This window comes from Haliotis rufescens, unplaced genomic scaffold (assembly GCF_023055435.1).
Source record: "Haliotis rufescens isolate VD_foot unplaced genomic scaffold, xgHalRufe1.0.p SCAF_8, whole genome shotgun sequence".
Taxonomy (NCBI): domain Eukaryota; kingdom Metazoa; phylum Mollusca; class Gastropoda; order Lepetellida; family Haliotidae; genus Haliotis; species Haliotis rufescens.
Window position 1 is genome coordinate 26,620,161 of NW_025964372.1, and position 13,316 is coordinate 26,633,476.

The following is a 13,316-nucleotide window of genomic DNA, read 5'->3' on the forward strand; positions in this document are numbered from 1 at the left end:
TTATAGGTTTAGAATATTTGGGTTTATTGGCAGCTTGTTTGTTGTACTTTGTTAGATGCGGCCGAGTAGGCCTGTTTTGATTAGATATATGCCTAGTGCTTTAAAGGTTTGTAAGTCATTTACGGGGTTCAGTTCCGTTGTTGGTGTCATTTGATTGTTGCAATTTAGTGTGGATTGGAGTGTTGTTCTGTGTTGTTGATACTGTTTGCAATCTAGTATTACGTGTTCAGGCGTTTCTTTTAAGTTGCAGTGGGGGCATTAACCGGTTTGGCGATTTTTTAATTTGGTGTAGGTGGGAGTTTAACTTAGTGTGGCCTGTTTGTAGTTTAGTTATTACTCTGTCAATTTGTTTGTTTTTTAGAGTGGCTTTTGTAGCAGGTGTTTTAGTTTGCAATCAGATTTCTGATAGTCATTTTGCCACTTTTGGAAGATTTTCTCCTTTGTTTCGTTTTTTGATATTGGTAGGTTGATGCTTACTTCTTCTAATTTTAGTGCTGATTTGGCTGCTTTGCCTGCGTGTTCGTTGCCAAACACTCCAACGTGGGCAGGGATCCAAACTATTTCTGTGTCTTTACCATGTTTACGTCGATTGTTGGCGCTTTTAATTATCTGTTGTATTAGTTTTGGGCGCTTTTTTGTGTTTTTGTTTTTTAAGGCCTGGAACCCATTTAATGAGTCTGAAAGGATTAGGGTTTTTTGGTGTCTATTTATTTGATCGCTGTGCAGGGGTGTTACTATCCCCATTAATTCGGCTGTGAAAATTGATTGATTATTTGGGAGCCAATAGGATTGTGTTTCTTTTGGGGGTTTGTTGATATGGAAGCCGAATCATGTGCGTTTTGAGCCCGGGTCAAAGGACCCGTCTGTGTAAATGTGACACTAATTTGTCCATTTTTCGTGAATGTCTGCTAGTGTGGTGGATTTAGCGGTATTTGGATCAGTTTCTTTATTTAGTTGTAGTTGTTGTGTTATTTGGTGCTGTGTTTAATTGTAACTTATTTTGGTTGTGTGTATTTAGGTAATTTATTATGCGTTGAGAGATTGGTATTAATTAATGGTTTTTGCGAGCTAGAGCTTGGAGTCTTGGGCTTTTGTTACTTTTGAGGATCTGTTGGATTTGTTGTTTTTTTGGGTTGAGGCCCGGTAATTTATTGTTAGATGTTCTCGGCGTAGATCCAGGGGTATTTCGCCTGTTTGTGCCTGTAGCGATATGCGCGGGGTGCCATGCTGAGTGCGTGTAATTATCCTGAGTGCTTGATATTGAATTGAGTTTAGTTTATCGCTTAATGAGGAGTTTAAGGTGTTGTATATTTGGCATCCAAAGTCTATTTTTGATCTAATTTGTGATTTGTAAAGTGATAGTAGGGTCACCTTGGAGGCCCCCCAGTTGGAACCTGTCAGGCAGCGTAGTGTGTTTAGGTCTTTAGTGCATCTATTTGTTAGGTTTTTAACGTGAGCACCCTAGGTGAGGTGTTCATCAAAGATTAGTCCAAGAAATTTGGTTTCTTTTGGGAATTGTATGGGTTTTTGTTTAGTTGTAGTTTTGGCGTGTTTGCACGCTTATTTCTGTGTTTGAATACTATCCCAGTGTACTGTTTCTCTTTGCCTTTATCAAGGATTGATCCCTTGTGAGCTGTTGGTGAGTCAGACATGTCAATTAATGTCTGGAAGTAAGGGATGAGCCTTAGTTACAATAAATTAACATTCCACACTGCAACACGAGAGATTATCCATCATTATGCCTTTCATAAGAGAGTGAGAAAGGTTACTAAAGATTGAATGATACACAACGGGCCGTGCCCGCATTATACAGCCTGCCACGAATGAGATGCATCGCAACTGGCATATTGTATTTTGGTAGATTAAAACTTAATCAGAACAGAACAAGATACCTTTATGTATGTTATAGTTATCCGACATTTTATCAGGTCACGAGCGGTGTCGGGTGCAATACAGTCCAATTTTCAATTAACTGTATAATGCACCTTGCTGCCTTTGAGAGAGTTTGTGTCTGTGTCCAAATATACCAAAAGTTCCCCACCAAACTTCCTCTTATTAAATCTTACCAAAGAACCCCCCCCCCCCCAAAAGTGGGATATTGTATAATGCACCTTGCTGCCTTTGAGAGAGTTTGTTTCTGTGTCCATTTCACTAGAGAGAACAGAATATCCCACTGCTAAGTATATGATTGCTGAATTAGAATTAGATAAGGTTGAGAATTAATTGTGTGGTTGTTTTTTTACCCTGTGCCCCATTGTTGGAAAGTGTGTCGTCTGCTACCCCAGCTGGAGCCATCTGGTAACGTAACAATTATTTAACATCACAAGCTGGCGTGTAGCCCCGATAGCTGAATGCCCTACTTTTTTTTAGAAAAACCAGTGTCTTTCTACCTGGCTTGGTACTCGTCGATAAATGTTTTATAGTATTAAGTATTATAGTATTATACAGTATTAAATCAAACATTGACTGAAAAACTATAACATGAATATAATTGCGCTTTTGAGGAGAAAATTTAAACTTTTGTTTTGGGATGAAAGTACAAAACATACCCTCAAAAATACATGATTGAAGAATTTCAGAATCAACTGTTTCTTGTATTTATGCACGCCTTCACACAAACTGAAAAAGTATACATATGTTATATAGCTATATTTACATGCATGACACAAAGATTAACATGAAATAACAATGTTGGTCATGTTGGTTAATTTCTACATTTCATTGTTATTGGTATCCTGAGGATGTTGTAATTATACACGGGTTCTAGTCTTTGACGTAGAATACATGAACTGGTTGAGTGACTTTCTGCCATCAATCAGCGTGAATGGATTACCCATACATATACCCACAATCCTTTGTCAAAGAGAAAGAAAGGATCATAAATCCTATAAATATCATATCCACCTGGTACTAAAAGTTCACTATCAATCTCCTCTGATAACAAACTGTTACATTTGATATCCCCAAGCAAACAATACTCAGTATGCTCATGGAGTAATTGTCAAAATCAGAAACCCGAATGATATCCTGTCTACATGGTCACACACGGTGATTGTTAAGATCTACACTCAGACAACATGGCAGTCTGTATTCATTTCTTATATACCAAAAGTTCCCCACCAAACTTCCTCTTATTAATTCTTACAAAAACAAAACAAAAAAAGTGGGATTTTGGGATTTGTCCCACTGTGAATAGAAAATTGTTCATGATTTTAACATATTTTTATTCAGTAAATGAATCTGGATTGGTAAAAACTGTTCCAGAAACAAAATAATATTTATCAAGTAATATTGATATGCGTTGGTTAATATATACTAGCCACATAAAGAAACTGTGCACGGAGAAAATATAGATATAAGGCACACCGTCCATATATGAAAGATAGGTTTGAACACAGCAATTATTGGAGACATTCAAACGCTCATGAACGTGCCATGCGATATGACGTCATTGATGGGGGCCTATGGACGTGCAATGTGTTACTGCACGTGCATCCTGTGCAGTTGTACACAGCATGTGCAACTCAAAATTCGCTGTCACTTTGGAAAGCATGATCTGTGGTCATTCAAAAATTCAAAACTTCTCAGGCGCAGACACAAGCATATCACAAGCAAATCATGCCAAGATTGACAGCTGCACAGCGTCATGAAGCCATTGGAATGATCCGAGCGGGAATGAGGCAACAACAAGTGGCAACACATTTCAAATGCCATCGTAACACGATATCGGCATTGGTGAGGCGTTATCAGAACACAAATGACGTTGCCGACCACCCACGTTCAGGACGTCCCCGAGTAACGACGCCAAGACAGGACAGATGGATTCGAGTTACACATCTCCGACACAGGTTCCAAACGGCAGTAACGACGTCCCAGACAATTCCTGGACTGCGCCGTATCCATCCAAACACTGTCAGGAATCGTTTACGTCAGTACAGGATTCGACCACGACGCCCTGCCATACGTCCCATCCTGACACACCGTCATCGAGTCAACCGTCTAAGATGGTGTCGAAATCATGTTCGCCAACCTCGAATGTGGTGGAGAAATGTTGTCTTTACAGATGAATCGAGGTTCAACATTTCCCACAGTGACGGGCGCCAACGTGTCTACCGGCGTTTGGGAGAACGTTATGCACGCAACTGTATTGTGGAGAGGAATCGTTTTGGAGGTGGCTCTGTGATGATTTGGGGTGGGATAACAGCACGGCACCGAACCCCTTTGGTGGTTGTTCAGGGCAATCTCACCGGTGTTGGCTACAGAGATCAGGTTCTGAGGCCTGTGGTCATTCCTTTCCTGCAACGTCATGGCCCGGGATTGACATTTCAACAGGACAACGCTCTTCCTCACACGGCTAGGGTCGCAATGGATTTCCTTCACCATAACAATGTCATGTTACTGCCATGGCCTGCAAATTCTCCAGATCTCTCCCCAATAGAGCATGTGTGGGATGAAATGGAGCGCCGTCTGCGTCGTCTTCCACATCCTCCAGATAACGTCCGTGACTTGGCACAGGATTTTAGGAGGATATGGCAGGCCATTCCCCAGGCCTTCCATGCCCATTTGGTGGACTCCATGCGTCGCCGATGCACTGCTGTGATTTACGCACAGGGTGGTCATACCCGTTATTGACTTTGTGACTTTGTCGTTTGACCCCCTACTCCATTTTGCTCTTCTGACGTCATCGTAACAGATGTTGTTCAGGTCCCGTTGAAATTTTCTTATGGTCCGATCATTCAGCTGCTACAGCGTCTGCAATCATTTTGTTCTTGCTGTGTTGTATTTAAATCCAGAATATATTTTCTCCGTGCACAGTTTCTTTATGTGGCTAGTTTATATTTATAATATTATACATACATATTATATTACATAATACACATATACATTAAAACAGAACCCAAACAAGTGGTCAACAGCTAGGTGCGGTTGATGGAAAGGTGTTCAATTATTAAGAAAAGCTATGTAACTATTTAATACTTAATACGTATCTTAAAATATGAATAAATTCTTAAGTTATTACATTAGTGCAAATCCACCACGTAGGATGTACATTTTAGTAATTTTAAAGTACAGTTTATTATTATTCATTGTGTATTTGACATGAGAGAGATAGCGACACACATATATAAACATGCTGTATTTTATAATAATGATTGTACAATTTTGAATGCTTTAAACCTGTTGCATTAAACAAATATAGGATTTGATGTTGTCATATTGTGAATCAATTTATTTAATATTCACTTAATGGCTTTGTTGTGTAATAGTCTTGTAAGTAAATATTATTTCTTCAAAATGTTCTATTTCGAACACATATAGAGTCAGCGCTCATGACTGCCATATCTATTGCACGAATGAATGAAAATATCATCATTAATAAACTCACCTGAGCTCACAGTGTGTTCAGAAGACAAATCGCTGTAAGGCATTCTGCACGGCTTCGTTCACATTCACACTCAAATGTACGATAGAAACATCTGCGATTCTGTGTGTTCAATGTTCGACTGCATTTTTGTGACAGGCGTTCATTTAGTTATTACAATTCCACAAATTCATAAATCACATTGAGTTACTCGCCTCTACTCCAGTTGCTCACACTCTTCACTGATGTTAGCTGCCTTGGTTAACTGGAGTCCGGATATAACTAATTAACAACTCTCTTCTAATTATGCTAATCGAGGAAGTGCATTACCTACAAGGTACATCACAAACGATTACCGTTCTAAATGGATAAACCCCATGGGGACCCGGACTAATATGTATCCCCAGCACCGCATTGCTGGTCGTAAGAGGCGACCGTATTGGGCAACCATGCATTTTGCTGTGTTGGAAGGGAGTCTGGTAGTTGAGGGTACTGGTTCTAGGACCGTATTCCTTTGCCCAACACACTACTTTGATCCTTACTTCACTTAGACGGGTGGGAGAATGGTCCTGGTGCTATCAATCGGCTGGTCGCGCCAAGGCATGTGCATAAAATATTTTTGCACATGTTTGATTTTTACAAATTTATTGTTATTAAATTGCCAAGAGTCGTATGCCAGAAGGCGGTGACTCATGCGCAGATCTGGTGATGTTGACTTCTTTTTGTGTATTCTGCACGTCTCCTTTTTCTTGTCATGGAGAATAACATCCCAGTATCCCTGGTGTTTGCATGCTGGAAATCCAATGCGCTACAACACTGTCCTTGTCGACACTCGATGGTCTTAGGGACGCTGGTATGCTGATATACGTTTCTTTCAACATGTCAATTCGTAACGACAAAAAAAGACGTCTTGAAAATGATGATTCTGCAAACATTTTCAACAAATACGATTCATGGGCTCGATTTCTGCTGCTGCAGACAGACAACCTTTAAAATTAAATCCATTTGCAATTTCAAAAGCTATTAATGGGCATTGTGGAGAAGTGAGAAAAGTAACTCGTCTCCCTAGCGGTTCCATTCTTGCGGAGTGCGTGAAGAAAAAGGCAATCTCTAAATCTCTTGTCTGTCAGCCAATTTGCTGAAGACCTATTCTACCCCGGAATCTACCCCGGACAGGTGAATAACCAACAATGCATGTTACCGTTCTGGCTACTCTTGAGACTTGGACGTGACTGAGATTAACCATGCCCGCTTACATCGCTTATAAACCCAGCGTCAGTGTAGGTAACTCCAGAACGACATCGGAAATAGTTATGTGTCAATATGCATTTCTGAACATTGATTCGCTTGTGCATACTTTATCCAGATATATTCACTATAAAGAGCGCTCGTTAAATGTTAACTATGCAACACCAACATTCAAAGAGACCTTAATGTTTAAACAACATTGTTCTGATAACCGTCTTTTAAAACATATTCTAGAACACTATGCTTTACTGTCGGGATACTGCGACTTGGGTGAGGCACGTGAAGTATGTTCCCTGTGCAGGTGCTTTTTGGCGAATCGGGTTTTGAAATGTATGACCCAGGGCAAGTACACAATTTATAGATTTACTATCCCCATTAATTCGGCTGTGAAAATTGATTGATTATTTGGGAGCCAATAGGATTGTGTTTCTTTTGGGGGTTTGTTGATATGGATGCCGAATCCTGTGCGTTTTGAGCCCGGGTCAAAGGATCCGTCTGTGTAAATGTGACACTAATTTGTCCATTTTTCGTGAATGTCTGCTAGTGTGGTGGATTTAGCGGTATTTGGATCAGTTTCTTTATTTAGTTGTAGTTGTTGTGTTATTTGGTGCTGTGTTTAATTGTAACTTATTTTGGTTGTGTGTATTTAGGTAATTTATTATGCGTTGAGAGATTGGTATTAATTAATGGTTTTTGCGAGCTAGAGCTTGGAGTCTTGGGCTTTTGTTACTTTTGAGGATCTGTTGGATTTGTTGTTTTTTTGGGTTGAGGCCCGGTAATTTATTGTTAGATGTTCTCGGCGTAGATCCAGGGGTATTTCGCCTGTTTGTGCCTGTAGCGATATGCGCGGGGTGCCATGCTGAGTGCGTGTAATTATCCTGAGTGCTTGATATTGAATTGAGTTAAGTTTATCGCTTAATGAGGAGTTTAAGGTGTTGTATATTTGGCATCCAGAGTCTATTTTTGATCTAATTTGTGATTTGTAAAGTGATAGTAGGGTCACCTTGGAGGCCCCCCAGTTGGAACCTGTCAGGCAGCGTAGTGTGTTTAGGTCTTTAGTGCATCTATTTGTTAGGTTTTTAACGTGAGCACCCTAGGTGAGGTGTTCATCAAAGATTAGTCCAAGAAATTTGGTTTCTTTTTGGAATTGTATGGGTTTTTGTTTAGTTGTAGTTTGGGCGTGTTTGCACGCTTATTTCTGTGTTTGAATACTATCCCAGTGTACTGTTTCTCTTTGCCTTTATCAAGGATTGATCCCTTGTGAGCTGTTGGTGAGTCAGACATGTCAATTAATGTCTGGAAGTAAGGGATGAGCCTTAGTTACAATAAATTAACATTCCACACTGCAACACGAGAGATTATCCATCATTATGCCTTTCATAAGAGAGTGAGAAAGGTTACTAAAGATTGAATGATACACAACGGGCCGTGCCCGCATTATACAGCCTGCCACGAATGAGATGCATCGCAACTGGCATATTGTATTTTGGTAGATTAAAACTTAATCAGAACAGAACAAGATACCTTTATGTATGTTATAGTTATCCGACATTTTATCAGGTCACGAGCGGTGTCGGGTGCAATACAGTCCAATTTTCAATTAACTGTATAATGCACCTTGCTGCCTTTGAGAGAGTTTGTGTCTGTGTCCAAATATACCAAAAGTTCCCCACCAAACTTCCTCTTATTAAATCTTACCAAAGAACCCCCCCCCCCCAAAAGTGGGATATTGTATAATGCACCTTGCTGCCTTTGAGAGAGTTTGTTTCTGTGTCCATTTCACTAGAGAGAACAGAATATCCCACTGCTAAGTATATGATTGCTGAATTAGAATTAGATAAGGTTGAGAATTAATTGTGTGGTTGTTTTTTTACCCTGTGCCCCATTGTTGGAAAGTGTGTCGTCTGCTACCCCAGCTGGAGCCATCTGGTAACGTAACAATTATTTAACATCACAAGCTGGCGTGTAGCCCCGATAGCTGAATGCCCTACTTTTTTTTAGAAAAACCAGTGTCTGTCTACCTGGCTTGGTACTCGTCGATAAATGTTTTATAGTATTAAGTATTATAGTATTATACAGTATTAAATCAAACATTGACTGAAAAACTATAACATGAATATAATTGCGCTTTTGAGGAGAAAATTTAAACTTTTGTTTTGGGATGAAAGTACAAAACATACCCTCAAAAATACATGATTGAAGAATTTCAGAATCAACTGTTTCTTGTATTTATGCACGCCTTCACACAAACTGAAAAAGTATACATATGTTATATAGCTATATTTACATGCATGACACAAAGATTAACATGAAATAACAATGTTGGTCATGTTGGTTAATTTCTACATTTCATTGTTATTGGTATCCTGAGGATGTTGTAATTATACACGGGTTCTAGTCTTTGACGTAGAATACATGAACTGGTTGAGTGACTTTCTGCCATCAATCAGCGTGAATGGATTACCCATACATATACCCACAATCCTTTGTCAAAGAGAAAGAAAGGATCATAAATCCTATAAATATCATATCCACCTGGTACTAAAAGTTCACTATCAATCTCCTCTGATAACAAACTGTTACATTTGATATCCCCAAGCAAACAATACTCAGTATGCTCATGGAGTAATTGTCAAAATCAGAAACCCGAATGATATCCTGTCTACATGGTCACACACGGTGATTGTTAAGATCTACACTCAGACAACATGGCAGTCTGTATTCATTTCTTATATACCAAAAGTTCCCCACCAAACTTCCTCTTATTAATTCTTACAAAAACAAAACAAAAAAAGTGGGATTTTGGGATTTGTCCCACTGTGAATAGAAAATTGTTCATGATTTTAACATATTTTTATTCAGTAAATGAATCTGGATTGGTAAAAACTGTTCCAGAAACAAAATAATATTTATCAAGTAATATTGATATGCGTTGGTTAATATATACTAGCCACATAAAGAAACTGTGCACGGAGAAAATATAGATATAAGGCACACCGTCCATATATGAAAGATAGGTTTGAACACAGCAATTATTGGAGACATTCAAACGCTCATGAACGTGCCATGCGATATGACGTCATTGATGGGGGCCTATGGACGTGCAATGTGTTACTGCACGTGCATCCTGTGCAGTTGTACACAGCATGTGCAACTCAAAATTCGCTGTCACTTTGGAAAGCATGATCTGTGGTCATTCAAAAATTCAAAACTTCTCAGGCGCAGACACAAGCATATCACAAGCAAATCATGCCAAGATTGACAGCTGCACAGCGTCATGAAGCCATTGGAATGATCCGAGCGGGAATGAGGCAACAACAAGTGGCAACACATTTCAAATGCCATCGTAACACGATATCGGCATTGGTGAGGCGTTATCAGAACACAAATGACGTTGCCGACCACCCACGTTCAGGACGTCCCCGAGTAACGACGCCAAGACAGGACAGATGGATTCGAGTTACACATCTCCGACACAGGTTCCAAACGGCAGTAACGACGTCCCAGACAATTCCTGGACTGCGCCGTATCCATCCAAACACTGTCAGGAATCGTTTACGTCAGTACAGGATTCGACCACGACGCCCTGCCATACGTCCCATCCTGACACACCGTCATCGAGTCAACCGTCTAAGATGGTGTCGAAATCATGTTCGCCAACCTCGAATGTGGTGGAGAAATGTTGTCTTTACAGATGAATCGAGGTTCAACATTTCCCACAGTGACGGGCGCCAACGTGTCTACCGGCGTTTGGGAGAACGTTATGCACGCAACTGTATTGTGGAGAGGAATCGTTTTGGAGGTGGCTCTGTGATGATTTGGGGTGGGATAACAGCACGGCACCGAACCCCTTTGGTGGTTGTTCAGGGCAATCTCACCGGTGTTGGCTACAGAGATCAGGTTCTGAGGCCTGTGGTCATTCCTTTCCTGCAACGTCATGGCCCGGGATTGACATTTCAACAGGACAACGCTCTTCCTCACACGGCTAGGGTCGCAATGGATTTCCTTCACCATAACAATGTCATGTTACTGCCATGGCCTGCAATTTCTCCAGATCTCTCCCCAATAGAGCATGTGTGGGATGAAATGGAGCGCCGTCTGCGTCGTCTTCCACATCCTCCAGATAACGTCCGTGACTTGGCACAGGATTTTAGGAGGATATGGCAGGCCATTCCCCAGGCCTTCCATGCCCATTTGGTGGACTCCATGCGTCGCCGATGCACTGCTGTGATTTACGCACAGGGTGGTCATACCCGTTATTGACTTTGTGACTTTGTCGTTTGACCCCCTACTCCATTTTGCTCTTCTGACGTCATCGTAACAGATGTTGTTCAGGTCCCGTTGACATTTTCTTATGGTCCGATCATTCAGCTGCTACAGCGTCTGCATCATTTTGTTCTTGCTGTGTTGTATTTAAATCCAGAATATATTTTCTCCGTGCACAGTTTCTTTATGTGGCTAGTTTATATTTATAATATTATACATACATATTATATTACATAATACACATATACATTAAAACAGAACCCAAACAAGTGGTCAACAGCTAGGTGCGGTTGATGGAAAGGTGTTCAATTATTAAGAAAAGCTATGTAACTATTTAATACTTAATACGTATCTTAAAATATGAATAAATTCTTAAGTTATTACATTAGTGCAAATCCACCACGTAGGATGTACATTTTAGTAATTTTAAAGTACAGTTTATTATTATTCATTGTGTATTTGACATGAGAGTGATAGCGACACACATATATAAACATGCTGTATTTTATAATAATGATTGTACAATTTTGAATGCTTTAAACCTGTTGCATTAAACAAATATAGGATTTGATGTTGTCATATTGTGAATCAATTTATTTAATATTCACTTAATGGCTTTGTTGTGTAATAGTCTTGTAAGTAAATATTATTTCTTCAAAATGTTCTATTCGAACACATATAGAGTCAGCGCTCATGACTGCCATATCTATTGCACGAATGAATGAAAATATCATCATTAATAAACTCACCTGAGCTCACAGTGTGTTCAGAAGACAAATCGCTGTAAGGCATTCTGCACGGCTTCGTTCACATTCACCCTCAAATGTACGATAGAAACATCTGCGATTCTGTGTGTTCAATGTTCGACTGCATTTTTGTGACAGGCGTTCATTTAGTTATTACAATTCCACAAATTCATAAATCACATTGAGTTACTCTCCTCTTCTCCAGTTGCTCACACTCCCCACTGATGCTAGCTGCCTTGGTTAACTGGAGTCCGGATATAACTAATTAACAACTCTCTTCTAATTATGCTAATCGAGGAAGTGCATTACCTACAAGGTACATCACAAACGATTACCGTTCTAAATGGATAAACCCCATGGGGACCCGGACTAATATGTATCCCCAGCACCGCATTGCTGGTCGTAAGAGGCGACCGTATTGGGCAACCATGCATTTTGCTGTGTTGGAAGGGAGTCTGGTAGTTGAGGGTACTGGTTCTAGGAACCATATTCCTTTGCAAAACACACTACTTTGATCCTTACTTCACTTAGACGGGTGGGAGAATGGTCCTGGCGCTATCAATCGGCTGGTCACGCCAAGGCATGTGCATAAAAGATATCTTTGCACATGTTTGATTTTTACAAATTTATTGTTATTAAATTGCCAAGAGTCGTATGCCAGAAGGCGGTGACTCATGCGCAGATCTGGTGATGTTGACTTCTTTTTGTGTATTCTGCACGTCTCCTTTTTCTTGTCATGGAGAATAACATCCCAGTATCCCTGGTGTTTTCATGCTGGAAATCCAATGCGCTACAACACTGTCCTTGTCGACACTCGATGGTGTTAGGGACGCTGGTATGCTGATATACGTTTCTTTCAACATGTCAATTCGTAAAGACAAAAAAAGACGTCTTGAAAATGATGATTCTGCAAACATTTTCAACAAATACGATACATTGGCTCGATTTCTGCTGCTGCAGACAGACAACCCTTAAAATTAAATCCATTTGCAATTTCAAAAGCTATTAATGGGCATTGTGGAGAAGTGAGAAAAGTAACTCGTCTCCCTAGCGGTTCCATTCTTGCGGAGTGCGTGAAGAAAAAGGCAATCTCTAAATCTCTTGTCTGTCAGCCAATTTGCTGAAGACCTATTCTACCCCGGAATCTACCCCGGACAGCTGAATAACCAACAATGCATGTTACCGTTCTGGCCACTTGACACTTGGACGTGACGGACCGCCTCCGTGGTCTAATGGTAGAGCGTCCGCCCGGAGAGCGGAAGGTCCGGGGTTCGATCCCCAGCCGCGTCATACCAAAAGACGTTAAAAGATGGTACTTGTTGTTACCCTGTCTGGCGCTCGGCATTAAGGGGCTAAAACAAGGACTGGTCGGCTCGGAGTCAGTATACTGTGTCTGAGTGGGGTATTCATGTTAAACTGCGGCATGGTATCTCAGTGTTCTAGCACTATAAATCGGCATCATTCCGGACTAGTACAAGCAGCCACACACACACACATACACGTGCATGCACGTCGCTATATAAGTGCAATAATCTTGGATGCGACGTTAAACCCCATTTCACCTCACCTCACCTTGGACGTGACTGAGATTAACCATGCCCGCTTACATCGCTTATAAACCCAGCGTCAGTGTAGGTAACTCCAGAACGACATCGGAAATAGTTATGTGTCAATATGCATTTCTGAACAATGAT